The sequence below is a fragment of the Oryx dammah genome, unplaced genomic scaffold, assembly GCF_014754425.2.
Source record: "Oryx dammah isolate SB20612 unplaced genomic scaffold, SCBI_Odam_1.1 HiC_scaffold_10, whole genome shotgun sequence".
Taxonomy (NCBI): domain Eukaryota; kingdom Metazoa; phylum Chordata; class Mammalia; order Artiodactyla; family Bovidae; genus Oryx; species Oryx dammah.
The window spans coordinates 54,377,133-54,404,248 of NW_024070194.1; positions in this window are offsets into that span (position 1 = coordinate 54,377,133).

Below are 27,116 nucleotides of genomic sequence, written 5' to 3' on the forward strand. Positions count from 1 at the left end.
CATGAAGATCTTTTTTGTACAGTTCTGTGTATTCTTGCCACCTCTTCTTAATATCTTCTGCTTCTCATTCAAATATATATAGAAATACAATATTATTAGCTATAGTCACCATGATGTACCTTAGTACTAGGGGGATCTTGTTATAACTGGAAGCTTACACCCTTTTACCAATATCACCCCATTTCCACCTACCCCCAGACCCTTGTATCCACAAATCTCCTCTCTGTTTCTGTGAGGTCAGCATTTTTTTAAGATTCCTTATATAAGTGGTATGCTGTTTGTCTGACTTATTTCACAGAACATAATGCCCTCAAGATTCTTCCAAGTTGCACAAATGGTAGGATTTCCTTCTTTCTTATGACTGAATAATATTCTATTGTTTATATACAAAGAGTTTATCACAAAGAGTCAGAGACGACTGAAGCGACTTAGCACACAATATGGGTATTCAGATATCTTGGTGAGAACCTGAGTTCAATTCCTTTGGATATACATTCAAAAGTGGGATTGTTGGATCGTATTCCATTGTCCTTTCCATGGAGTCTGGACAAGTGTTACTTTCCTGGTACTCATGTTTGGCAACATGCATACAGTGCTACTGCCAACCAGGAAAGCTCACCCAAGCCTCTGTTGTCAAGAATTTTCACTGAGGTTCAATCGTATACTTCCCACATGGCATCCACATGGACTCTTAAGAGTCCCTTGGACTGCAAGGAGATCAAACCAGTCAATCCTAAAAGAAATCAACCGTAAATATTCATTGGAAGGATTGATGCTGAAGCTAAAGCTCTAATACTTTGGCTACCTGATTGGAAAATGAGCCAACTCATTGGAAAAGACCCTGATGTTGGGAAAGATTGAGGGTAGGAGGAGAAGGGGGCAACAGAAGATGAGATGATTGTATGACATCATCAACTCAATGCACATGACTTTGACCAAACTCATGGAGATAGTGAAGAACAGGGAAGCCTAGTGTGCTGCAGTCCACAGGGTCGCAAAGAATTGGACATGACTGAGAGACTGAATAACAACAACAAAGGGCAATTAAAAAAAAAACAAAACACCTTTGGAGACTGGCTAATGGCTTATGTGATCTTGGTCGAGTGAAAAAAGGACTGAAGTTTATACAGTGCATGAAGCAGGGCCTGGCACAGTGGTACTTGGGTTAATCCTCCACATCTCCAAGCCCATTGCCTTTCATGTAATTGAAAGTTGACTCTGGATAGAATTAAGCCGTTCAGTCTCACAAATAAGAGACCTGAGGAAGATCCGAAGGCTGGAGAGACATGGAAGGACCTTGAATTTATGCTTTGCTCAGGAAGTGCATTCCGCTTAGAAAGAGGAAAGTCAGACTTTTGATACATTCACCAACTTTGTCAGGTGGATCTTTCTGGATCATGTCACACAAGGCGGGTGTCTAGCTAGATTCTCCTCTGAATTCTGGGGCAAAAATTTGTTCCTTGGGAGATCCTTCTAGAACCTTCCCTGTATGCTTCCACTTTCTTGCCTTCCTCTCTGCCTTGTTTCCTTGTGCTGTACTGAGCAGAAAGCCCACCAATTCTATAATGACTTCGCTTTCCTGTTCCTCCTTGCCCCCAGCCTACTCGTCCTTGGATTTCAACTTAGCCAACCAACATATATTGAATTCTTCTAATCTTTCCTGATAGATCAATCCTTCTCAGCCCTTAATTATTCATGTGGCTCTCCTCTGAATTCCCTTCAGGCTACTGGCTCTTTTCTGGCAGTTGGGAGTCTTGTCTGAAGCAACTCATGCAGTTTCTGGGAGCTGTGCATTGGGACTTATGGCGAGGAAGCCCCAAGGACAGACAAAGGGGTGACTGCAGCTGGGGAGGTAAGATGTGCTGCAGGAGTAGAGGTTGGGGTGACTCACCTTAAATTATGGCTCCCACACTTAATAGCTGTGTGCCATTGGTTAAGTTAGTCAACCTCTTCAGCTACCTTGCTGGAAAAATGGAGTGAAAATAATATTTCCATTGACTAGTTGTTATAAATATCAAATGAAGTTGCAGGTCAAGCATCAATACTTCTTCATGGGAGCATTTATTTTTATTAGCAGCAGCTAGCTTTCCCTCCTTCATCCAAGCTTGCTATCCATTAGCTTCTCCGCTGGCCAACCATATGCCTACATTCCTGCCACTAACTAGTATATTTCTTCAGGATAAGAACTTTTGCTGATAAAAGATCACAGTTAGATGCACGTGGAACAAGACATAAACAGAGAAGAGGAGGCCACTCCTTTCCATGGAAACTTTGGAAGGAAGTTATCCATCTGAAGAAAATGGATTAAAGAGTCCTTCGCTTAGGAGTCTTGTCACCTTGTGTCTGGACCACAGGAATAGCTCTGAACTGATCTCTTTGTCTCTACAAGGCTGAAAATGTCTGTTTCCCAGGATTGTCTCAGTTTAAGCACTGCAAGTCCTATAACCCAGAAAACTACTCTAGGGCAAATGGGAGCAGTAAGTCAACCTACCGTGAACACTCCCTTTCCCCAATACCTTAGATAATACCATCCTAAAATTGATCTCAACATACCACTTTATCATCTGAATAACCCAGATTTTCCCTTGTTCAGTCTGGCAGTTGTAGTCTTTCCCAATATGGCCCCAACTTGCTTCCAAGCCTCATTTTAATGTCCTCACACCTCATACTTTGCTCCTACCAGCTCCTCCCTGTCCTCCCCGCATGCTTCTCCCCCTTTATGAAGTGCTTTTCTCTATAAAGGCTGCTAATAACACAAATACAGTCAATCGGAGAATAGTCAATCCCAAGGTCACAAGTGGTTCCAGTGATTTTTCCTTAAACCTGGCATAGTTCACTGATTTATGTTGCTTGTCTGATTCATGTAGGCATTTGAGGTTGGAAGTTATGATACAGAGCAGGGATTGGCCTGCCCTTCCTTAACCCACCTTCCCCTTTCCACTGCTACCTGCAGGCAAGGAATCACAGATGGCAACTAAACAAAATCAGGAAAAACAAAGCATGAAATAAAGTGAGAACTTTAGTGAAGAAGTAGAAACCATAAAAACGGACCAAACAGAAATATTATGTCCCACAGAACCTAAAATAGACAGCGATTATTCTGTCTTGGTGGCATGACAGCAGTCTTAGCTAGCATGTGAATAAGTGAATGTGTTTGTGTCCTAATAAAACTTTGTTTTCAGAAGCAGGCATTGTGTTAAGCTTGACACTTGGTGCATATTAGTTCCTGATATAATTCATCTGCCTCATTTTACAGCCAAGGAAACCAGAGCGATAGCATCAATTGCTAGTTTGTAGCAAAACTCACCTAAGGTCTCAGCTTTTTAGACCTCAAAAGGCCAACATAAATACCTCTACTTCCTGTCATTATTCATCCACTACTGGTCAGCTTCCCTCCTGAGCTTTAATTCCACCCTGCTGGACACAGCAATATGACTGAAGCTATAGAAATAAGGGCGGAATATACAGGTGATGGAACTTAGCCAAACCTATAATAAGGTGTCTTTCCCCCACCGCCAATAGTCTATAACAGCTTGACACTCATGTACCTAAAAATGGTACCTAGAAATCCTTCATTTTTGCTCTGAGTATGATTTCTTAAAATGGAAGCCTGAATGATATTCACAATCTTCTTTATAAATATTCATAATCTTCTTTGTATCCTCTTTCCTAAGAAAAAAAATATATAGAAAAATATCTTCTGAAAAGAGACTATGGAGACCTGGGGTTCTCTGGACCTAGAGGAACTGTGGAGAAGGCAATGGCACCCCACTCCAGTACTCTTGCCTGGAAAATCCCAAGGGCAGAAGAGCCTGGTAGGCTGCAGTCCATGGGGTCGCGAAGAGTCAGACACGACTGAGTGACCTCACTTTGCCTTTTCACTTTCATGCATTGGAAAAGGAAATGGCAACCCACTCCAGTGTTCTTGCCTGGAGAATCTCAGGGACGGCGGAGCCTGGTGCGCTGCCATCTACGGGGTCGCACAGAGTTGGACACGACTGAAGCGACTTAGCAGCAGCAGCAGCAGCAGAGGAACTGTAGCTGATGGAGCTAAGGGGAAGATAGCAAATAGGTTTCATCTTTTAAGATACATTTGTTCAGTTGTTCCAGGATGCCTGAAGCACTGTGATGAGAAGTACTGTGGAATTCTCAGGCTCAGAGAGAGAGCTCTGTGATTGACCAGTGATGTCTGCCATGGCACAGAAATCAGGAAGGAGGCTTGCAGGCTACATGTTTCTGTCACTAATTTAGGACAGGAAGATAATTGGGAAGAAGAAGTTGCATTAACTTTCCTCCTTGTTGTTCCTTTCTGGGGCAGTAATGAAGACAAAGCTGTAAAAAGGAGGCTCTTGTGATGAAGAGATGCCCTGGAGGGTACTGAGTCAGGAAGGAGAGTGGTTGTAATTCATGGTGATGACTCTCGAGAAAGTAAATGAGAAGATAGGCAGAAATTCATGCATTAATCCCCCTTTGGCATTAAGAACTTGGCCTCTCTTCTTCTCATGTAGTCTCCGCATTAGCATTTTATACTACTAAGCAACCAGAGCTATTAACCCATTTTGCTGGTATGTTTGTGATCATTTGAATGTTATAGATGGTGTAGAAAGATGGATCGTGCTGATACCTGAGGGCAAAAGAAGGTTGATTACAAGGGATTGGGGATCAGAAAAGTGGCTTCTGGATAGACAGAGCCATAAGACTGACAAGTCAAGGACGGGAAGCCCTTTCTGAGAAGATGACAGGCAGGACATGGGGAAGTGGAGAGCTCCTGTTGCAGGGTAGCGGACATGCTGCACCCATATCTAGAAACTGGAGGTTAAGATCAGCTCTTTCTCTTGAGTACCAGCCTCTATTTTTCAGTATGCATGTTCCTACCTGTGAGTAGCCTTGTCAGGTCAGACCACAATTTTATTGCTTTGGCCAAAGGCCTTTACAGGAAATATCTTTATCCAACAAATGTTTATGACTTTGTGTACATCACCTGGTCCCTCTTGGCTCTATTTTTCTTCTGGTGGGAGCAGGACGTGAGTTATGACTACAGTAGTTTCCCTGCCATGCCAGATGATTCACTTTTGAATTTTATCTTATAAAGACACTTCTTGTTAAATAATTAAAAAGATAGAAACAGTCATTGGAAAAATATTTTCTTAACAAAATGCTTAGACTTGGCGAACTGTATCATGCCCTTCTTCCTAGTTCCAAAAGGATGGTTTTTTCCATTTTGTTTATTTCAAACCGGTTTGGACTGCTGCATCCTGCTTTCTGGAATTTTTATGAAATAATAGAGCTTTTTGAAAGCTTATGCTATTGAGTTTATATAAGTTGATTTGCAAAAGCTTTTGCCATCAAGCAGTAAATTTTATTCTTTAAAATATGTGTTAAACTGACGTTTATGTATTTCTTTCCCGCCTCCCTCTCCCAAACTTCTTGTAGGGGAAGACTGTCCATCCATAGCCCCTGCTGCAACCTTATTGTATATGCTTTTCCCTCTTCTCATTTCCTTTCATCCCAGCCCCACTAGATAAGGGGAAACCCAGAGTGGAGGAAGTACCTTTGACATATGGCCATGACAGACCTCCCACAAAATATGAGCTGGGTGCAGCAGATTCTTTGGTCTGGAATTGGGGAGCCTGGATAGACTGAGGCAGCAGAAACTGACATGGAAAGTTCAAGACACATATAGGGTCAGAGAGACTGGGCCTATTTTTTGCACCCAAAAAGAAAGCCATTTGACTTTTTAGCAAATCAGAGCTTCCCAGTGAATCAGATCTTTAGTGGAAATTAGGTATGTCAACAGCTATGATAGATCCTAGAGTAAGTTAAGTTATTACACAAAGGGAAATGTGGCCTAAAACCTTCGCATGGGGCTCAGCCCCCAGGTACTTGGAAGAGTCACACCATGTTGATAAGGGGCTCTCATCACCTCTTCTGCTCCATGTATACTTGTCCCAAAACCTGAATTTATAAAGGCTGATCCTCCTCGGAACCACTGTTTTAAGGAGGGAGAGATTGATCTCATTACAGGTAGATCTTAGAGTTCAGTTTCAGATCACCACAATAAAGCAAATAAAGAAAGATGCACAATTTTTTTGGTTTCCCAGTACATGTAAAAGTTATGTTTATACTATACTGTTGTCGATTAAGTGTGCAATAATGTCTAAAAAAAGTATGTACCTTAATTTAAAAATACTTTCTTAGTATTCTTAGTATTTCTTACTAGCTAAAAAATGCTAGCCATCATCTGAACCATTAGTCAGTTGTAACAGTAACTTCAAAGATCTCTGATGACAGATCGCCATAACCAATATAATCATGATGAAAAATCTTGAAATATTATGAGAATTACCATACTATGACTCAGAAACATGAAGTGAACAAATGCACCTGTAGACTTGCTCAGGGTTGCCACAAATCTGGGGAAGTGTTGCCACAAATTTACACAATGTGTAAAAATTGCAGTATTTGCGAAGCACAATAAAACAAAGTCTGTCTGTACTAAAAACACTTTGTCTCTGTGTATAAAAAGACTCTAGTTTTCCCATTTACAAAAAGTGGAGAGTGAGGTAAGTCAGAAAGAGAAAAACAAATATTGTGTATTAATGCATACACATGGAATCGAGAAAAATGGTGCTGATGAACTTGTTTGAGGGCAGGAATGGAGATGGAGACAGAGAGAACAGAGCTCTGTGCTCTTGATGACCTAGAGGGATGGGATGTGGGGTGGTGGGAGGGAGGCCCAGGTTGGAGGGGTTATATTTCTACTTACAGCTGATTCATGTTGTTGTACAGCAGGAACTAACACAACATTATAAAGCAATTATCCTCCAACTGGAAAATAGGAGAAACTCCCCGTTTACCCCATCCCTGTGTTGCAAGGGTAGACACAGGATTGATGGGAGAGCCTGAAGGACACGTGCTGAGTGATGCAGAGGACAGATGCCACGCAAATGAGGGACAGAATAATAGTGGAGCTCAGAACACCTGAGCCCACTGTAGCCTTTGGGCAGCCTTTTCGAAAATAATATGGGAGATGATATTTAATCAAGCTTATGCTTTTGAGAAGACTGGGTGGGGAATCTTGCCAAGCAGATTTAGGCTTCAGTGACCTTTTTTGACATTATAAATAGTGTCAGCATGTTAACACAATGCAGAATGTGCTCAGTGTGGCAGAGAGAAAAACTTTTATGTCTTTATTGTACTTTTTTTTTGAAAGACTCTCAAGGCCTCCATTTTATTGGTTTGTCCATTCAAATCTGCCTGAATTTGGGGCCAGTTTACATTATGGATGAAGGGGGCATAGTAATCATGCCTCTATCAAGGATCAGTGAACTATGGATTGCAATACTTGGCAGAGATATTGCATTTACTGCATGGCCACAGGCATGGCCTTATTATTTTTTCTGGAGGACACCTAATATATTTACTTGTCCCTTTTTTTATTGGTCTGTGTTAGGTCACTTGGACTTCTGGTCTTCAAGGCCCTGACTTTTTGCATCACTGATGAGTTAAAGCAGATATTACCTATTTTTTAAATTTAAAAGTAGGAGATCGTACATATGAAAGAAAGTATAAAAGGCATGTCCATTCTAAAAAAGAATAAAAGAAGCACCGATGTACCCATCAGTGTGAATAGGAAACAGACTAGCAGCAGCTCTTGGAGGTCCTGTGTCCCCTCCCTGTCTGTACCCTCTCCCACCCCACCTGGAGGTACCAGCCGGATTTCACATTAATCATCCCTTTGCTGTTCCTGGTAGTGGTGCTGAGATGCTATCCCCTGACAATACATTTATTTTTGCCTGTTTTTGAGTGTTTTAGAGATAAAATTATCCTGTATGCATTTCCCTCTGACTTTCTTCCTTAACTTGACAGGATCGCTGAGGTCCCTTCACATGGATATCATGTTCAGTTATGAATATTCCATCATTTATTTATCCATTTGATTGTTGATAAGCATCTGGATTGTTTCTAGATTTTTGCTAGAGTGACAATGCCACATGAACATCCCTGTATGTGTTTTCTGTAGCACAAGTTCAAGAGTTTCTCCAGGGTTTACACCAACGAATGGAATTGTTGGGGCTTGGGGTAAATGCAACATGTATAATGTAAAATGCTTTCAACAAAGTTGCACGAATTTAACCTTTAACCAGCTATGGACAAGCATTACCTGCTCTGTCTACATCTTCATCAAAACTTAGGATTGCCAACCTGATAGTGTGAAATGATCATCTAAATGTGAAATGATTTTTGTTATTTCTGCAGTTGCTTGTGAAACAGTGCAGTCTTGTTCACTGGACATTCGAGGTTTCCTCTTCTGTGAAATGTATGGCAAAACCAATACAATATTGTAAACTAATTAGCCTCCAATTAAAATAAATAAATTTATATTAAAAAACCAATAAATTTTATGTCTGAGAATATGCTTAAAAAAATAAATAAAATTCCTGTTCTTGTCTTACACACATTTTTCAGTCAATTGCTTGTTTTTTATTAGTTTAGCAATTTGTTACAAACTCATAACATTTATTCTTTTCAGTTGTAATTGTTGTATTATCTACATTTAATTGCTTAAATTTTCTCTCTTCTTAAGATAATACTTTTTAGTGAGCAGAAATTCTTGATTCTAAAGTAGTTAATTTGAATTACACATTTGTGTGTTTAAGAAATTCTACCCAGAGGTCATAAAGATGAACTCCTCAGTTCAGTTCAGTCTCTCAGTCGTGTCTGATTCTTTGCGACCCCATGGACTGCAGCACGCCAGGCTTCCCTGTCTATCACCAACTCCCAGAACTTACTCAAACTCATGTCCATTGCGTTGGTGATGCCATCCAACCATGTCATCCTGTGTTGTCCCCTTCTCCTCCGGCCTTCAATCTTTCCCAGCATCAGGGTCTTTTCCAATGAGTCAGTTCCTTACATCAGGTGGCCAAAATATTAGAGTTTCAGCTTCAGTCCTTCCAATGAATCAGTCCTTCCAATGAAGGACTTCTAATGAAGTCAGTACTTCCGATGTATATTCAAGACTAATTTCCTTTAGGATAGACTGGTTGGATCTCCTTGCAGTCCAAGGGACTCTCAAGAGTCTTTTCCAACACCACAGTTCAAAAGCATCAATTCTTCAGTGCTCAGCTTTCTTCACAGTCCAATTCTCACATCCATACTTGACTACTGGAAAAACCATAGCTTTCACTAGACGGACCTTTGTTGGCAAAGTAATATCTCTGCTTTTTAATATGCTGTCTAAGTTGGTCATAGCTTTCCTTCCAAGGAGCAAGCGTCTTTTAATTTCATGGCTTCAATCCCCATCTGCAGTGATTTTGGAGCCCAAGAAAATAAAATCTCTTACTGTTTCCATTGTTTACCCATCTATTTGCCATGATCTTAGTTTTCTGAATGTTGAGTTTTAAGGCAACTATTTCACTTTCCTCTTTCACTTTCATCAAGAGGCTCTTTAGTTCTCCTTTGCTTTTTGCCATAAGGGTGGTATCATCTGCATATCTGAGGTTATTGATATTTTTCCTGGTAATCTTGATTCCAGCTTGTGTTTCATCCAGTCTGGCATTTTGCATGAGGTACTCTGCTTATAAGTTTTGAGTTAAATAAGCAGAGTGACAGTATATAGGCTTGACATACTCCTTTCCTGATTTGGAACCAGTCTGTTGTTCCATGTCCAGTTCTAGCTGTTGCTTCTTGACCTGCATAGAGATTTCTCAAGAGGCAGGTCAGGTGATCTGGTATTCCCATCTCTTTGAGAATTTTCAAGAGTTTGTTGTGATCAACACAATCAAAGGCTTTGGCATAGTCAAGAAAGCAGAAATAGATGTTTTTCTGGAACTCTCTTGCTTTTTTGATGATCCAACGGATGTTGGTGATTTGATCTCTGGTTCCTCTACCTTTTCTAAATCCACCTTGAACATTGGAAGTTCATGGTTCCTATACTGTTGAACCCTGGCTTGGAGAATTTTAAGCATTACTTTGCTAGCGTGTGAGATGAGTGCAATTGTGCACTAGTTTGAACATTCTTTGGTCTTGCCTTTCTTTGAGGTTGGAATGAAAACTAACCTTTTCCAGTCCTGTGGCCACTGCTGAGTTTTCCAAATTTGCTGGCGTATTGAGTGCAGCACTTTCACAGCATCATCTTTTAGGATTTGAAATAGCTCAACTGGAATTCCATCACCTCCCCTAGCTTTGTTCATAGTGATGTTTCCTAAGGCCCATTTGACTTCACATTCTAGGATGTCTGGCTCTAGGTGAGTGATCACATGAGCATGGTTATCTGGGTCATGAAGATCTTTTTTGTATAGTTCTTCTGTGTATTCTTGCCACCTCTTCTTAATATCTTCTTCTGTTAGGTCCATACCATTTCTGTCCTTTATTGTGCCCATCTTTGCATGAAATGTTCCCTTGGTATCTCGAATTTTCTTGAAGAGATCTCTAGTCTTTCCCATTCTACTGTTTTCCTCTATTTCTTTGCATTGATCCCTGAGGAAGGCTTTCTTATCTCTCCTTGCTCTTCTTTGGAACTCTGCATTCATATGGGTATATCTTTCCTTTTCTCTTTTGCCTTAAGCTTCTCTTCTTTTCTCAGCTATTTGTAAGGCCTCAGACAACCATCTTCCCTTTTTGCATTTCTTTTTCTTGGGGGTGGTCTTGATCACTGCCTCTTGAACAAATGTCGCAAACTCCCATCCATAGTTCTTCAGGCACTCTGTCTATCAGATCTAATCACTTGAGTCTATTTGTCACTTCCACTGTATAATTGTAAGGTATTTGATTTAGGTCATAACTGAATGGTCTAGTGGTTTTCTCTACTTTCTTCAATTTGTCAGTTGTCTGAATTTGACAATAAGGAGTTAATGATCTGAGCCACAGTCAGCTCCCGGTCTTGTTTTTGCTTACTATAGAGCTTCTCTACCTTTGGCTGCCAAAAAAATAATTAATCTGATTTCGGTATCCATCATCTTGTGATGTGCATGTGTACATTCTTCTCTGTGTTGTTGCAAGAGGGTGTTTTCTATGAACAGTGCGTTTTCTTGACAAAACTCTGTTAAGCCTTTGCCCTGCTTCATTCTGTACTCCAAGGCCAAATTTAATGTTACTCCAGGTGTTTCTTGACTTCCTGCTTTTGCATTCCAGTCCCCTAAAATGAAAAGGACATCTTTTTGGGTGTTAGTTCTAGAAGTTCTTGCAGGTCTTCATAGAACCATTCAGCTTTAGCTTCTTCAACACTACTGGTTGGGGCATAGACTTAAATTACCGTGATATTGAATGGTTTGCCTTGGAAACGAACAGAGATCATTCTGTCATTTTTCAGATTGCATCCAAGTACTGCATTTTGGACTCTTTTGTTCACTATGTTGGCTACTCCATTTCTTCTATGGGATTCTTGCCTATAGTAGTAAATATAATGGTCATGTGATTTAAATTCACCCATTCCAGTCCATTTTATTTCACTTATTCCTAAAATGTCAATATTCACTCTTGCCATCTCCTATTTGAACACTTCCAATTTGCCTTGATTAATGGACCTAACATTCCAGGTTCCTATGCAATATTGTTTTTTACAGCATCGGACTTTACTTCCATCCCCTGTCACATCCACAACTGGGTGTTGTTTTTGCTTTGGCTCTGTCTCTTCATTCTTTCTGGAGTTATTTCTCCAGTGATCTCCAGTAGCGTATTGGGCACCTACTGACCTGGGGAGTTCATCTTTCAGTGTCCTATCTTTTTGCCTTTTCATAGTGTTCATGGGGTTCTTAAGGCAAGAATACTGAAGTGGTTTGCCATTCCCTTCTCCAGTGGACCACGTTTTGTCAGAACTCTCCACCATGACCCGTCCGTCTTGGGTGGCCCTACATGGCATGGCTCATACTTTCACTGAGTTAGACAAGGCTGTGGTCCATGTGATCAGGTTGATTAGTTTTCTGTGATTGTGGTTTTCATTCTTTCTTCCCTCTGAAGGATAAGGATAGGAGGCTTATGGAAGCTTCCTGTTGGGAGAGACTGACAGAGTGGGAAACTGGGTCTTGTTCTGATGGGCAGGGCCATGCTCAGTAAATCTTGAATCCAATTTTCTTTTGATGGGTGAGGCTGTGTTCCTTCCCTGTTGTTTGACTTGAGACCAAACTATGGTGGAGGTAGTGAAGATAAAGGTGACCTCCTTCAAAGGTGCCATGTATGTATGCACTGTGGCCCTCAGTGCCCCTGACCCTGCAGCAGGCCACACTGACCCATGCATCTGCTGGAGACTCCTGGACACTCACGGCAAGTCTGGGTCAGTCTCTTGTGGGGTCACTGCTCCTTTCTCCTGGGTTCTTGTGCACACAAGGTTTTGTTTGTGTCCTCCAAGAGTCTGTTTCCCCAGCCCTGTGTAAATTCTAGCAGCTCTATGGTGGGGTTAATGGTGACCTCCTCCAAGAGGGCTTATGTCATACCTAGGTCTGCTGCACCCAGAGTCCCTTCCCCTGTGGCAGGCTGCTCCTGACCCGCACCTCCACAGGAGACGCTCAAGCACTCAAAGGCATGTCTGGCTCACTCTCTGTGGGGACTCCTGGTATGCATAAGGTTTTGTCTGAGCCCTCTGAGCATCTCTGGCGGGTGTGGCGTTTGATTCTAAATGTGATTTTGCCTCTCCTACCATCTTGCTTGAGCTTCTCCTTTGCCCTTGGATGTGGGATATCTTTTTTTGGTGAGATCCAAAATTCTCCTGGCTGCAGTTGTTCAGTAGTGAGTTGTAATTTTGGAGTTCTTGCAGGAGAAGATGAACACATGTCCTGCTACTCCACCATCTTGTAGATCCCTTGTGTAAACATGAACTCCTAGTTATTCGTTTTATCATTTTCCTTATGGGGTTTAATAAAATCTACCAGGACTTATGTTTGTGTAGATAAGAAGAAATTTAATTTTTTAATAGAATTGTCTGTCCTCTCTACACTCGTCTGTGTTACTCTGAGATAGGTAAGATCTCCATATATGCATGGGCATATTTCTGAGCATTGTATTTTGTTCAGTTGGCCTGTTTCTCATACCCTGTGCCAGCATCAAGAAGAAGTGTTTGAGTGTAAAATATCGTAGTCCAAATTTCCTCACTTTATTTCTCTTCCCAACTTGCTGTGAGTAAAGCCTGTGTTCCTAGAGGATCAGTTATTTACAGTGGAGTCCAAAACCAATTTCACTACTAGTAAGAGATGCCTGTTATTGAGTTCCTCTGTGCCAGGCATTGTGCTAGGCAGTTGGTGTATATTTTATACATTTATAGAACACGAACCCTGTGAAGCAGCTATTGTTATTCCTATTTCACAGATGAGGAAACTGAATTTAAAAGGAATTGAGTAACTTTTCAAAGATCCTACAATATGGAACCTGAAAGGCCATTTTTCCTTAATACCTCAGTGGTGTTTCCCTTGGTTTATTCAGGTATTAGTATTTTTAATACATGGTGATGGCTTACTTTGATGAGGAAAGTCTAAATTCCCAGCATGAAATTGTACATATTCCCTCTTGTATAATAAATTTCAACTTAATTGGAACTATCCATTCTCCCTTCTCCCATCCCCTCTACTCTAGGCAAACTTGATTGCTGCATCCCAAGAGTCGTGGAGGCTTACTTTAAGATTTCACAGTTTCTCTCTGGGAGAAATGGAGCATCCTCCTGCTTCACTATCAGGAAGTTGGACTATATGCTTTGTGATAAATGCCCCCCTCTTAACTACCTCTTTAAGTATTTAAGCCACACTCACATTTCTTAAAAAAAAAAAAAAAAAACCTAATAGTGAAGATGAAGAGCCTGGTGAGGGGCAGGTTGGCATACATTTTTCTTCTCAGAGTTGGTGTCTTTTCATCTCCAGTTTTTCCCCAGAGAAAGTCATTTCATCTAGAGCATCAGTTTCTTTTGAAAGCAAAGAAGCATCTTTCTTCTCCTCAGAAGTCTAGGGACGATTCTGTGGTTACTTTGTAAGGCACTTTGAGCTTCTCAGGTAAGAGTCGTTTTGTAATTTCTGAGATTAAGGAATTATTGTCTTAACATCCTGTTTTTCTGAAACCTGATATTTACTGTTTTTTCCCCGTTTTTCGGGTCTTTGCAAAAGATACCTCAAAAGCTGGCAGAGAGGTAAACCTTAAGAAGGTTGAGAATACGTCTTTAATAGGGGCAGTGCAAGAAAGGGATGTGGGCAAGGGTGAAGAAGGACCTTGTTTCTCATTGGTAAAAGGACAAACATCCTTATGATTGGAATGGTTTTATTTATAAGAGTTGGTGGTGGCTACTAATATGATTGGATCTTAGAGGGTGTTGGGTGGGGTATCCCATTCCCAATGACTGACATCTCCTTGGGCCCTAAAGATCTTCTGATCCTTTGTAATCTCTGTTACAATGTTTATACGTCTGAGAGAAATATACTGAATGTTTTATTACTGCTATCTTTATCAACTTATTCAATTGCTTTAAAAATGTGTTTAATAACTACTAAGTGCCAAAACCAATGCTAAGGTCAGAGGATATAAAAAGAAAGGCAACACAACCTTCTCCCTTTAGAAACTTGCAGGCTGGTACAATACACTTAAGAAAGCTGTAATTACAGTTGCAGAAACTGTGTCTACACACACACACTTTCTGTAGAAACTCAGAAGAGGGGCACCTGACCTACCCCACAGCAGGGATGACCTGATGGCCGTGTGAGAGCATGAATGGGTCACAGAGTGAGCACGTCAGAGAATAAGATAATGGCAAGAAAAGAATTGGAACATTATAGGTGAAGCTAGAAGACAAACTTTGTCTGCTTCACAATTTTGTTAAAGATTGACCATGAAAGAAAGAAAGTGTTAATCACTCAGTTGTTTCTGACTCTTTGCAACCCCATGGACTGTACCTGCCAGGCTCCTCCATCCATGGAATTTTCCAGGCAAGAACACTGGAGTGGGTTGCCATTTCCTTTTCCAGGGAATCATCCTGACCCAGGGATAAAGATTAACCATAACAGTACAGAATCCCAAAAGTAACTCAAAACATACTTCTTGTGAGAATAGAAATGTGCTGTTTCTATTACTTCACCAGGGGCCGTGTAACCACCATACCCTTCAGAATCTTTCATTGGCCCCACTGTGCGGGCAACTACATTCCTGACCCCAAAAGTCCTTGGCAAACTCACACACATGGATGTGGTCTCTTGCTAGCCTCCACACCCATCTGACTTTCTGAAGGATTATTCTGGTAGGTTTCACTGGTGTAGAGCAGATCCAGGGCTCTCCATCATCCCCCATGCTGGTGCGTCGATGGTGGCCTCCCTGTGCAACAGTGGAAGTGAATTCTGCCGCCGAGCCAGGCAGGCTGCTGGCCTTATGCTATGAAACACAGCTGCTCGGCTCTGGAGGTTGGTTGTTAGAGACTCAGCTTCATAGGGAACAAAAGAGGTAGGTTTCTCTTCATGCAGCTCTTTCCCCATCATAACAATTTCAGTTTTCCTGGCACAGTTTTCCTCAAGCCATTATGAAAGAGAGAGCAGCATGAATATGAATAATACAATTTGAGCAGAAAACTTGCAAAAGCAAGAGGTTGAGATGTGAAGGCTCGTTCAGCCTGGAGACTTGACCATATGGCTGAGGAAGCCAGGTCCGGTCCTGCCTGCACTTTCATTTAAGAGACAATGAGGAGCTAGTTGGGTGAAAATAGACTACAAAGCTGTCATATCCTTTCTTTCTCTTTTTAACTGTTTTTCGATGAGCAAAGAAATTTTTAGTGAGCATTTGCAATTCTTTTTCTCAGACAGCCAAGTACAAATCCATTTGCTGAGTCCAAGAAGAACTGGGGCTTCGCTGAGAATGCCAAAGCTTTGCAAAGCAAAATTGGGAAGGGCAATTTCTGATCTTAAATTAGCACCATCAGGTGTGAGGAGAATTCTAATCATCCACATGTGTTGCACGGCGATGATATTTTAGAAATTTTGAAGTTATTGCACAGATCCACCATTTTGCATTTTTGAATAAAATAGGAAACTAGTATTTCCCAGCTCAGACTGTTCAGACCAGAACATGATCACCACCCTTTGATTCATTTACTGGTCCTTGACAGCAGTGGAGCTTCTGATCTGTTGACTGCCAGTTGGCTGGCACTGATCCGTAATCTTAAACCTTGAGATGAGAGAGCCGTTGCTTTTCAGGGAATACTGGTGTTGGGGAGGGGAGATGAGGGAGCAGATATTTGTCGTGCATACTCAGCACCATTGCCTACAGTGGGTGCTTCATATATAGTGCTTTGTATAATCCTCACAACAGCCTCAAGATGTATTATTATCCCGTTTTACAGATGGTCAGATAAGTTGAGTAACTTGCTCATGGTCTCACAGACAGCTTATCTAGAGGGGACAGATCTGAGTCGCTTGGAAGCTGCCCCCTTCCGGCTATACCAAGGCAGAGATGGGAACCAGCAGTGTCAGCTAGGATTCTGTGTCCTGTGTACCTCAGGGGTGCGCACTGTCTCAAGAGTAGAATTTTCTAGACTCCGAGTTAAACAGAGAACTCATCTTAGAGCCTCTGATGTCCCTTGCAGTTTAACCTCATTGTTAAGACTAGTGTTTTCCACCCACATCTTTCATCATGTCTAGAATATTGGCAGCTGCTGGGGTCTACAGCTTAAAGCCCCACTGGGACTCTGACCCCTAGAGTGGGCTTTGTGGTGACAAGAATTGGGCCCAGACCCAAGAATGTAAATATGAAAACTAAGCAGGAGAGCTAGAGGGGTTCTTGCTGGAGGGATTCACTTTGGGGGTCTGTATGCTTTGCTCATCACCCCAAGTCTGACCTTCACTATAGCCTTACTGGGAAGTGTCATCACTTATTCTCAGATGTCTAGTGAATTGCAATACTTAAACATATTAAACCCTGCTTTATGGTACCTCAGCAATTCAGATTAACAGGAATTTTAAATCAGCACATTCAAAGTGTTCTTTCATTAAATAAACAATTACTGTGTAGCTTCTATATATCAAGCCCAGGTTGAAAGTGAAGTGAAAGTGTTACTTGTGTCCGACTCTTTGCAACCCCAGTGTTCAAACCATATCTTCCTGCATTGGCAGGTGGATTCTTTACCACTGAACACGCCCCAGCCCCCGGAAGCCATAAGCCCCAGGATGGACCTGGCTTTATCGTGTAGTCCCCACTCTTGAGTGCCATCTAAAGGAATTCTGTAGTAGTACAGAAGAGAGGACAGCTCCCTTCTACTGTGGATTGAAGAGAAAGTTCCCAGAGGAAGACACATTTGTGATGGGCCTTGAAGGATGAATAGGAGTTTTCTAGGAAGTGAAGGCAAGAATGAAGACTGTAGGTACATGACCACCACACAAGCATACAGAATAAGTACTGACGAAGTGCATTTGGAACCACGCAAGTTTTGCAGTCACCTTACATATTTTATTGCCAATGAGCTCTCTAAGAGCATTTTATAATTGCTCTTTTGTTGCTGTATATGTTAGTTACCATGGTCACTATCAGAAGGTGTTATTTGGCATGCATACATTAAGTTCAAGTGAGTAGAGTTCATTCAATGGTGATATGCATGGAGACGATTGTGGGGGCATCTTAACAAGATATGGGCTTCCCTGGTGGCTCAGTGGTAAAGAATCGGCCTGCCAATTTAGGAGACATGGGTCTAATCCCTGGGTTGGGAAGATCTCCTGGAGAAGGAAATGGCAACCCACTCCAGTATTCTTGCCTGGGAAATCTCACGGACTGGCAAGAGACTGGCAGGCTACAGCCTGTGGGGTTGGACAGACTTAGTGACTAAAGAACAACAACAAAGGAAGGTATGTGATATTAGCAGCCTAATGTTTACTGAGTACCTGCTTTATGTCAGCCTCTGAGGTATTGGTTACACATATAACCTTGTTTAAATTTGACAACAGTCCTATGAGGTGAGTATTTTTGCTCATATTTAAAAGTCAAGATAACTAAGACTCAGAGAGGTAAAATAGTGTATATAGACTGTTGGGTTTAGATAATACCTTACTTACTAGTTTTTGTTTGATCATGAACCAGTTACTTAAGCCCTCCAACCAGCAAATTGGTTGTAATAATAGTAGAGTTACAAAAGGTTGTGGGGGAATCAGTTGAGATGATCTGTGTTCAACCCTTGGCCCTACTAGTGCTCAATGAAATATGATATTTTTATTTATTATTACAGAGGTTAAGAAACTCACTCAGAATTAATCACTATTCTACTTGATTCCAAAACATGTACATGCCTGCTTTACAATTAGAGCTCAGATTCCATGACCTACAGGGATTATTTGCAAGATAAACAAAGTTGTTGAAACAACATGTATTATAAATAAATAGATGAAGGTCAACATTACACACAATCAAAGGAATTCTTGTTATTATGAGGCAGTGAGTAAATGGATGTGAACCCAAGAGAAAACAAAGAGTTTTGAATGCCACTACATGGGCCCAATCTGAAATCTAAGAATTTTCCTTTCTTGAATTTATTTGTTTGTTTATTGGTTGGTTGAAGTTTTGTTTTCAGTCTTTTCATCTTTACCATGGCTATAGAAATATATAGGGTAAGGTAAACCATTTAGTTTGAACTCTGCTGCTTTAACAACTTCAAACTTTGGCAGAGGTCATTCTGATTTGAAGCCATTCGAACTCTGAAATCTTGCTAAGTTAAAGTTAGCACCTGCTAGGAATCTGAAACTGAAGATGAGAGATTTAGCTGAGAATTGTGGTTGGAGGAGTGCTTGTAAATGACATTTAGCAAGCACTGTTTTCTGTGGACACTGCTGTGTGATAACCCTTTCATATTTGTTACTTGAGCTTAAAACTCATCCCTGGAACTAAAAAGAGACACTGATGTCCTTTGAGGACACAACTCAAGGTGTCCAATAGTAATGTTATCTGGACTTTAGCTTTTACAGTCCTTTCTGGAGAGAGGTATTTTGGTGTCAGGGCAAACTGCAAGAAACTACTTTTTATGGTTATAGCTAAGGTGTTTCCTAGCTCAGCAATTGAAGGGAAGGGAAAGAGGACCTTCCAGCCTGTTTAAGAAGATCCCTCTGAGAGCAATAGACAGAGGGAGGAAGTTGTGTATGTATACTTTAGCTTGGAGGACCCTGATTTCAAATTCTTACAATAGCTGAAAGGATGATTAATTAATGAGCAAACGCATATGTGTCTCTTTCCAGGTGGGTTCTCATCAAACCTGTATCTTTCCAGTTACAAAGTTCATTTATGACCTGGAGTCTGAGCTGTGTTGATTCTCAGTTTCTCTACATGGTTTATTTCTGCATTTTTGTTCTGAAAGCTTCCCACATTTTTAGCTGCATTGAACTACATTTAGCATTGGGATAACTTAACATCTCTTTGGAAGCCCATGACACGGCTGTGTTAGAATATATGGGTTTCCCTGTCTCTCCTACCTTTGCTTAATCTGCTGGGCTGTGACTGCTTCCTCATAGCTAAAGCAAAGGTGATTACTCATTTTATTAGAGAGCTTGTCTGGAGACTTCTGAGCCTTCTGGAAGGATCCATTAACCACAGTTGCTAGTTTATCTTGTCTGTAAGCAGGAGAGTTGACTTAGCAAGCCATGAGCTTCTTGGGATCACAATCTAGGTTAAGCCTGTACTTTTAAAAAGGGCACTTGCCAGCCCCTCATAAATACCTTCACACATATTTATTTTAATTTATTGACTAGTTTGGTACTACATGTCCCTGTATAAGTTTACTATATCTGGGTTGAAGTCAAGTGAGAAGGGGTTTTTGTGGTTCAGAACAGGCAGAGAATTGGACTGCAAATGGTTAAGAGTAGGTTAGAATGGAGAGTTAGCATTTAATGGGTACAGAGTTTCCACTGGAGAAGATGAAAAAGTTCTGGAGATGGACGGTGATGATGGTTGTGTGTCTTTATTCCCACTGACTGTACACTTGAAAAGGATTTAAGTGGTAAATTTCATGTTATGTATATTTTACCACAGACTAGGTGGTACTTAAACAACAGAAATCCATCGTCTCATAGTTCTGGAGGTTAGAAGCCTAAGATCAAGCAGAGGTAGTTTCTTCCAAGGCCTCTCTCCTTGGCTTGTCGGTGGCCATCTTACCCGTAAGTCTTCATATGGCCTTCCTCTCTGTGTGTCTGTGTTCTAATTTCCTCCTTTTAAAAGGACACCAGTTGTATTGGAATAGGGTGACTCCGAAGGACCTCATTTTAATTTAACTCCCTCTTTAAAGACCCCATCTCTAAATATCATCACATTCTGATATCCTGGGGGTTAGGATTTCCGCATATGAATTATTAAATAATCTTAATAACAATAGTATGAACCATTAAGTCAATCTTCAGGAAAATCAACCCTGAATACTCATTGGTAGGACTGATGCTGAAGCTGAAGCTCCAGTATTTGGGTCTCCTGATGCAAACAGCCAACTCAATGGAAAAGTCACTGATTCTGGGAAAGATTTAAGGCAGAAGGAGAAGAGAACATCAGAGGATAAGATGGCTGCATGGCATCACCAATGCAATGGATATGAACTTGGGCAAATTTGGGGAGATGGTAAGGGACAGGGAGGCCTGGCATGCTGCAGTCCATGGGGTTGAAAGAGTCGGACACAACTAGGTGACTGAACAACAACAACATATGAATTTGAGAGAACACAACTCAGCCTTTAGAAAGTAGATTAGACTTGATTATCAGAAGGACTTCAAAACTTCCCATTTCTGACTTAGTGAATCTCAATTGAGGTGTGAGAGAGTAGCCTGCACATTCTCCAAAATTCACATGCCTTTCAGAATCTTGATATATGGAATTAGATCTTTTGAAATACCTCCCTGGGAACAAAGTCTACTAGGAAAGGAGGAGAGAATGGATACAGTCAGTTACTTTTACAGCTTAAAACTAGAGCTGTTTGGAAAAGATACTTTTTTTTAATTTAAAAATTGATCTGAGTAAATTTAGGTTATGTTGTTTATTGGGTAAAGTTAGATTATGTTGTTTATAATACATACAAAGCATTTACATGGTTGGCTTGACCTTAGTAGGTCTGAGATATAAGCAGTTTCATAATGTGCATGGCCAAGGTCAGGGTGGCACAAAGCCAACACATCAGGAGGCAGTGGTTACCAAGATGCTTTTCCACCAGGTTGGGTTGCAGGGACCTACACAACTCCCTTGATGCCCCTCTGCTTTGTCCCTCTCTCACATTGCACGCCCCAACCCCAGGTAGTATTGTCCTTAGAAATTAAGTGACCATTTATGTCCCCAGAGGGTCAAATTCTACTCAAGATAGGTAAAGAGCTGTCAGGAGCCTGGGGTGGTCTGTCATTCCTCCACAATTAACACGGTGATATTGGACAGTTCACCTCTCTGGGTCCCGGTTTCCACATCTATGAAGTGTGGGGTGTGTACTAGATGGCAAGAATGTGCAGTGGTTATGAGTGTGGGCTTGAGTCAGGCAGACCTGGGCTGGAAGACTGTGTTGTCTTAAACAGGTGACTTCACTTTTGACCCCAGTTTCTTCAAAACGGGAAAAATAATAGACACTCGTTATCTTATGGAGTTGTTGTGAGGATCACTGAGGTAGTGCGTGAAACCCTAGCATCTAGTCGGCACCCATGACCGATCATCGTCACCACCATTACCATCTAAACTTCCATTTCTGACTCAGAACCACGGTTCTGTGATGCTCAGTCACGAAGATGGGGATTCAACTTGACAAGATGGGCAACTGTCTCATTTTTTAAATTGAGGTATAGTTGATTTATAGTACCGTGTTAGTTTCAGCTGTATAACACAGTGATTCATGTATATATATATATACATGTATATATATATATACATGTATATATATATATACACACACACTTCAGCAGTTTCTCTTTCCCCACAGGACATCAGAAAACATTGAGTAAGTTCTCTATTCTATACAGTAGATCCTTGTTGGTCATCTGTTTTATATAAGTAGTGTGTATATCTTAATCCCAACCTCTTGATTTATCCCTACTTCCAACCCTCTTTCCCCTTTGGTAACCGTAAGTTTGTTTTCTCTGTCTGTGAGTCCTTTGGAAATTTGTCTGTGAGTCTCTTTCTCTTTTGGAAATAAGCTCATTTGTATCTTTTTTTTTTTTGATTCAACATACAAGTGATATATATTTTCTGTTTGGCTTACTTAGTATAATCTCTAGGCCCATCCATGTTGCTGTAAATGGCATTATCTCATTCTTTTTAATGGCTGAGAAATATTCCATTATAAACACACGCACACATATATAAACCACATCTTCTTTATCCATTCATCTGTCAATGGACATTTCGGTTGCTTGCATGTCTTGGCTGTTGTATATAGCTGTACTATAAACAGGGGGGTACATGTATCTTTTTGAATTATGGTTTTCTCCAGAAATATGCCCAGGAGAAGGATTACTGGCTTATATGGTAGCTCTTGTTTTTTAAGGAACCTTCATACTGTTCTCTACAGTGGCTGCACCAATTTACATTCCCTCCAACAGTATAGGAGGGTTTCTTTTTCTCCACACCCTCTTCAATGTTTATTGTTTGTAGATTTTTTGATGATGGCCATTCTGACCAGTGGGAGGTGATACCTCATTACAGTTTTGATTTGCTTTTCTCTAATAGTTAGCAATATTGAGCATCCTTTCATGTGCCTTTTGGCCATCTGTATGTCTTCTTTGGAGAAATGTCTATTTAGATCTGCCCATTTTTTATTTGAGTTGTTTGGGATTTTTTGTTATTGAGTTGCATAAGTTGTTTATATATTTTGAAAGAGGTATGAAAAAAAGAATGTTATAAGCAGTAAATTCAGACTCTTGACATGAGTTTTATAAAAGCTGAAAATCCCCACTTATTGGAGGAAATAGTTTACTTTGATAGTGGCTTTAGGTTGAAGCTATTCATACTTTCTAAACACCTACAGATCAATACCAGCCGGTCGTTGGAGCCCAGCCCAGGCCAGAACACCCTGAGGTGGTAGGGACCCTGTGAGATTCCCATGGCTCCCCCAGTCAATGCACCAAATAAACCGAAGTACCAAAGAGAAAGCAGAGAATTCCAACAGCACAGCTGTGATGAACTAGAGAAAGGAAATCCATACATTTCAACCTGAGAACGCAGAATTAAAGGCAAAAAATACAGAAAATAAAGATTCGCTTCTCAGTGTCCTCGCTGTGGGTCTCTGTAACATTTGTCAGACAGGATGAGACTGATGGCTTCACCAGGCCAGGCACAGAGTTCTGTGAGCGGCAAAGACTGCAGAGTCACATGGTTACCTGGAAGACACATGACCGCCTTCAAACCCCAGGCCTGGGGCCAGGCAGGATTTTTTCCCTTGTCTCATTCGTTAAACCTCTCAACCTGTGTTACCTTTTCATGCTTTTATTTACATTCCTAAGAAAATGGAGCCCGACCCCGATTACTTATTTCAACAAAAGGTTATGAGGATAAATATGTTCAAAGTTCTTTGGTGACTGAGATGTAGATCTCTATGAATGTGGGGAGATTGTTGAATTTTCATGTTGAATTATGGTGACCTTAGATAAGTGTTTTCCAGCTAACCCTAGAGTATAGTGGATTTAAACTGCATGGGGTCTCCTTTTACATGAATATTTTTCAATAGTAAAATGTTGTAGAAAGACACGATTCCCAAATGGTTGAATCCACAGATGTGGTGGCACCATGGACATGGAGGGCTGACTATATATTTGGATTATCCCCTTGCATTGTCCGAAGTTCAGCTGTATTGGAAAAAAATTACCAATTAATTTAAAGCCACATTCTGAGCTTGAACTTCATAGCCTGCTGAGGAAGATGGAGACCCACCTGGGCACTGGGGACAGTAGACTGGGGATGAAATTAAACCTTTACTTGGAAATTAGTTGTAAGTTAGAGGAACAGAGTAAAGTGGAGAGGAAATCTAGAAAGAAGTTAATGTAACCCTCATTGGTTAAGTCCCTACAAATGGAGTTTCAAGCAAAGATCATTTTTTCATCTTTCTCCCTTAGACCAGAGAATAGGAACCCAAGAGGGTTAATTTCTGCCCAGGGGATCCCCAATTTCAACTTCTAACTGATCTGAAATATAGGACTCTAAGCTGTCAAAGAGATCCCTGCAGTTAGAACGTCAGAAGCCATGATTGACATGATGATACAGGGGATCCTGCTGCTGGGAGCTGAGTTGAAAACAGGTCAGATGTTGGCTGAGGGACCTGGGCTGGGGGAAATGGGTGCCATTCAAAGCCTGGCACGTAACAATGTGTTTCCTTGGTGCTGAATTTAACTGCGGTGTTTATTATGCAGAGCTCAAGCCATTGGATGTAAATGACTTTGAGAAGTCAGTACATGCCTAGATTCCCCTCCCCCTGGGCCCTGCTGGGCTGATGCCCCTTCCCTGGCAGATGAAGAGCTTATGGATCGACCAAGAGCATCCTCAGTAGGCAACTTAGCATGGGGAAGGAGGGCCCAGAAAAGGTGGCCAGGTGGAGAGTATAGTAACAGTGTGTGGGCTGGACGTCTTGAATGTTTACTGCCAGGCATTAAGTTGTATGTTCTAGGTTAACACTTTTAATCATTACAACAACCGTAAGAGGTAGGTTCTATTTCAGACCTCATTCGACGGCTGAGGAAACCTAAGCACAGAGAAGTTAAATAATTGTCCAGGTTCACAAGTGGTAAAGCCAGGTTTCAAACCCTGGCAGTCAGGCTTCACAAGCCATCCCCTTAACCATGTTCCAGCCTCTTACTAAAACTATAGATTCATAGGCTCCTTCACAGCCCAAGGGTATACATTTTATGTATTTATCAATGTATGGCAAAACCAATACAGAATTGTAAAGTAAAATAAAAAATAAATAAATTTAAAAAAAAATTTTTTTTCTTGGAGTTCAGTTGCTTTACAATGTTGTGTTAGTTCCAGGTGTACAACAAAGTGAATCAGTTATATGTGTGTGTATATATATATATCCCCTCCCTTTTGGATTCCTTTCCTATTTAGGTTACCCCAGAGCATTGAGTAGAGTTCCCTGAACTATACAGTAGGATCTCATTAGTTATCTATTTTATACATAGTAGTGTATATATGCCAATCCCAGTCTCCCAAGTCATCCCCCTGTTGTATTTCTATTTCTACTTTGCAAATAAGATCATTTGTGCCATTTTTCCAGATTCCACGTGGATGCATTGATATATGATATTTGTTTTACTCTTTCTGACTTACTTCAGTCTGTGTGACAGTCTCTAGACGCATTTATGTGTCTACAAACGACCCAATTTCATTCTTTTTTATGGCTTAATAATATTCCATTTGCCTTCTTGTTTGCTGAGATGATTCTCTCATTTCTAAGCATGATTCCTCCATCCTTCCCAGCTCTCATGCTCAGATTCAGATGTTCCTCCCTGACAACAGTGAGGGCTTCTCCTGAGCATCTCATCTGGTGGGGATGGTGGGGCACTGGGCCTGTGACACTCCCCACAAATGTGAGAAATGTGGGCCGGGGAAGAAAGGAGGAGGCAGACACACTGCTGATCACATTGGAAGGAAGGGCAAGGCTATGTTGACGTTTGGCAGAAACCAACACAATACTGTAAAGCAATTATCCTTCAATTAAAAGTAAATGAATTTTATATAACAAAGAGAAACAGAAAGTAAACAGAAAGAAAACTGTCTCAAGCTCAGGGGGCTCCAGTGAGGTGAGGATTCTATCCTTTTCTTACTGCCTATGGGGGTCCATGACATGGGGCCAGCTTTCCTCACATGATTTTAAGCAATTCAAACTTCCCTGGGCAGGAATGGAAGCCAGAGGCAGAGTGCCAGAGTGGCAAGCTAGACCTTGAAAATGGGAACACAGTTCCTGAGTGGAGAGGCCAGAAGCTGGGGCTTCTCAATGAGCGATTTTGGAGGAAGAGCTCTCCCTGAATGGGTTTCCCGAGAGGTGGGGAGGAAAGCAATAGAGGGAGGTGAGGTTTGTTCCAAGTGGCTTTTTGTGGGGGTCTTGGGCAGCCTTCTTAGAGGAAGTATTCAAGTTGAGTCACACTGGGTCAGATTGTGAAGCTGGATAGTTGAACTTCCGCTTGGCTCTCAGAAGCACACAATGGGCTCACAGGGCAGTGTTTTAGGCAATGTTTTTGTAGTTAGGACAATGAGGCATGAATTTTAGAGCCAGAAAGGTCCTTACAGATTAACGTAAAATACTGTTTTCTGCTAAAAGAAAAGCATCCCCTAGAGCTCATTTGACTTGGTCAATGTCAAACGCTGGCAGACCAAGACCAGATTCTTGGTTTAGTGATGCACTCTGATGGTGTGTTTGTAAAGGCCAGAGATGGATTCCTAATGGAAAAGACTTAAATTTCTACCTAAAGAGAGGTCTGCATTTATCACCTAATGATTCTGGCTGTATATAAGACAAAGCAAAAACTTCAGAACACACTGAAACAGCTTAAATATCATCCAAAAGTATAAATTGGCTTTATTCTCTGCTCTCAGACATTTTTCTTTGTTTGTTCTTTCTATATTCCCCTTCTTTGCATTGCCTGACATCTTTGCATAGGCTTAGCATATTCAAATGACCACCAAGCACGTGGCTGATGTTGTATATATAACTTATATTTGCATATTTTGGCTTAAAAGAAAGGCAATATTTTGTGTGCACTTCCTAATATATTTTGTCCATCTGTGCCTTTGTGCATTTTATTTATTTTTTTTTAATTTTTTAAAAAAATTATTTATTTTTTATTTTACTTTACAATTCTGTATTGGTTTTGCCATACATTGACAACCTTGACAACCTTTGTGCATTTTAAATACTCCCTGTACAAAACTTATGTGGGCTTTATTTTGTTTAATTCTATTAGGAGAGGTTGAGACTTTGGCAATCACCGTTGTGTTGTTTGGTTAGTCTAAGCACTATGAACGTAAGTCTGGGAGATTAGTGATGGACACAAGGCTTTCTCCATTTCCTCGGGAAGGGGAAGAGATCCTTACATCCAGGAAATCAGACCCTTCCCTTATGGAAACAAGATGAACTGCCTGGCACCAGCCAGCAGCTGGAGTCAGAAGTTAAGACTTTGAAGAGTTGACCAGAGCAGGACGTGTCCTTCCAGAGATTGTGGGAAACAGAAAAACCAAGT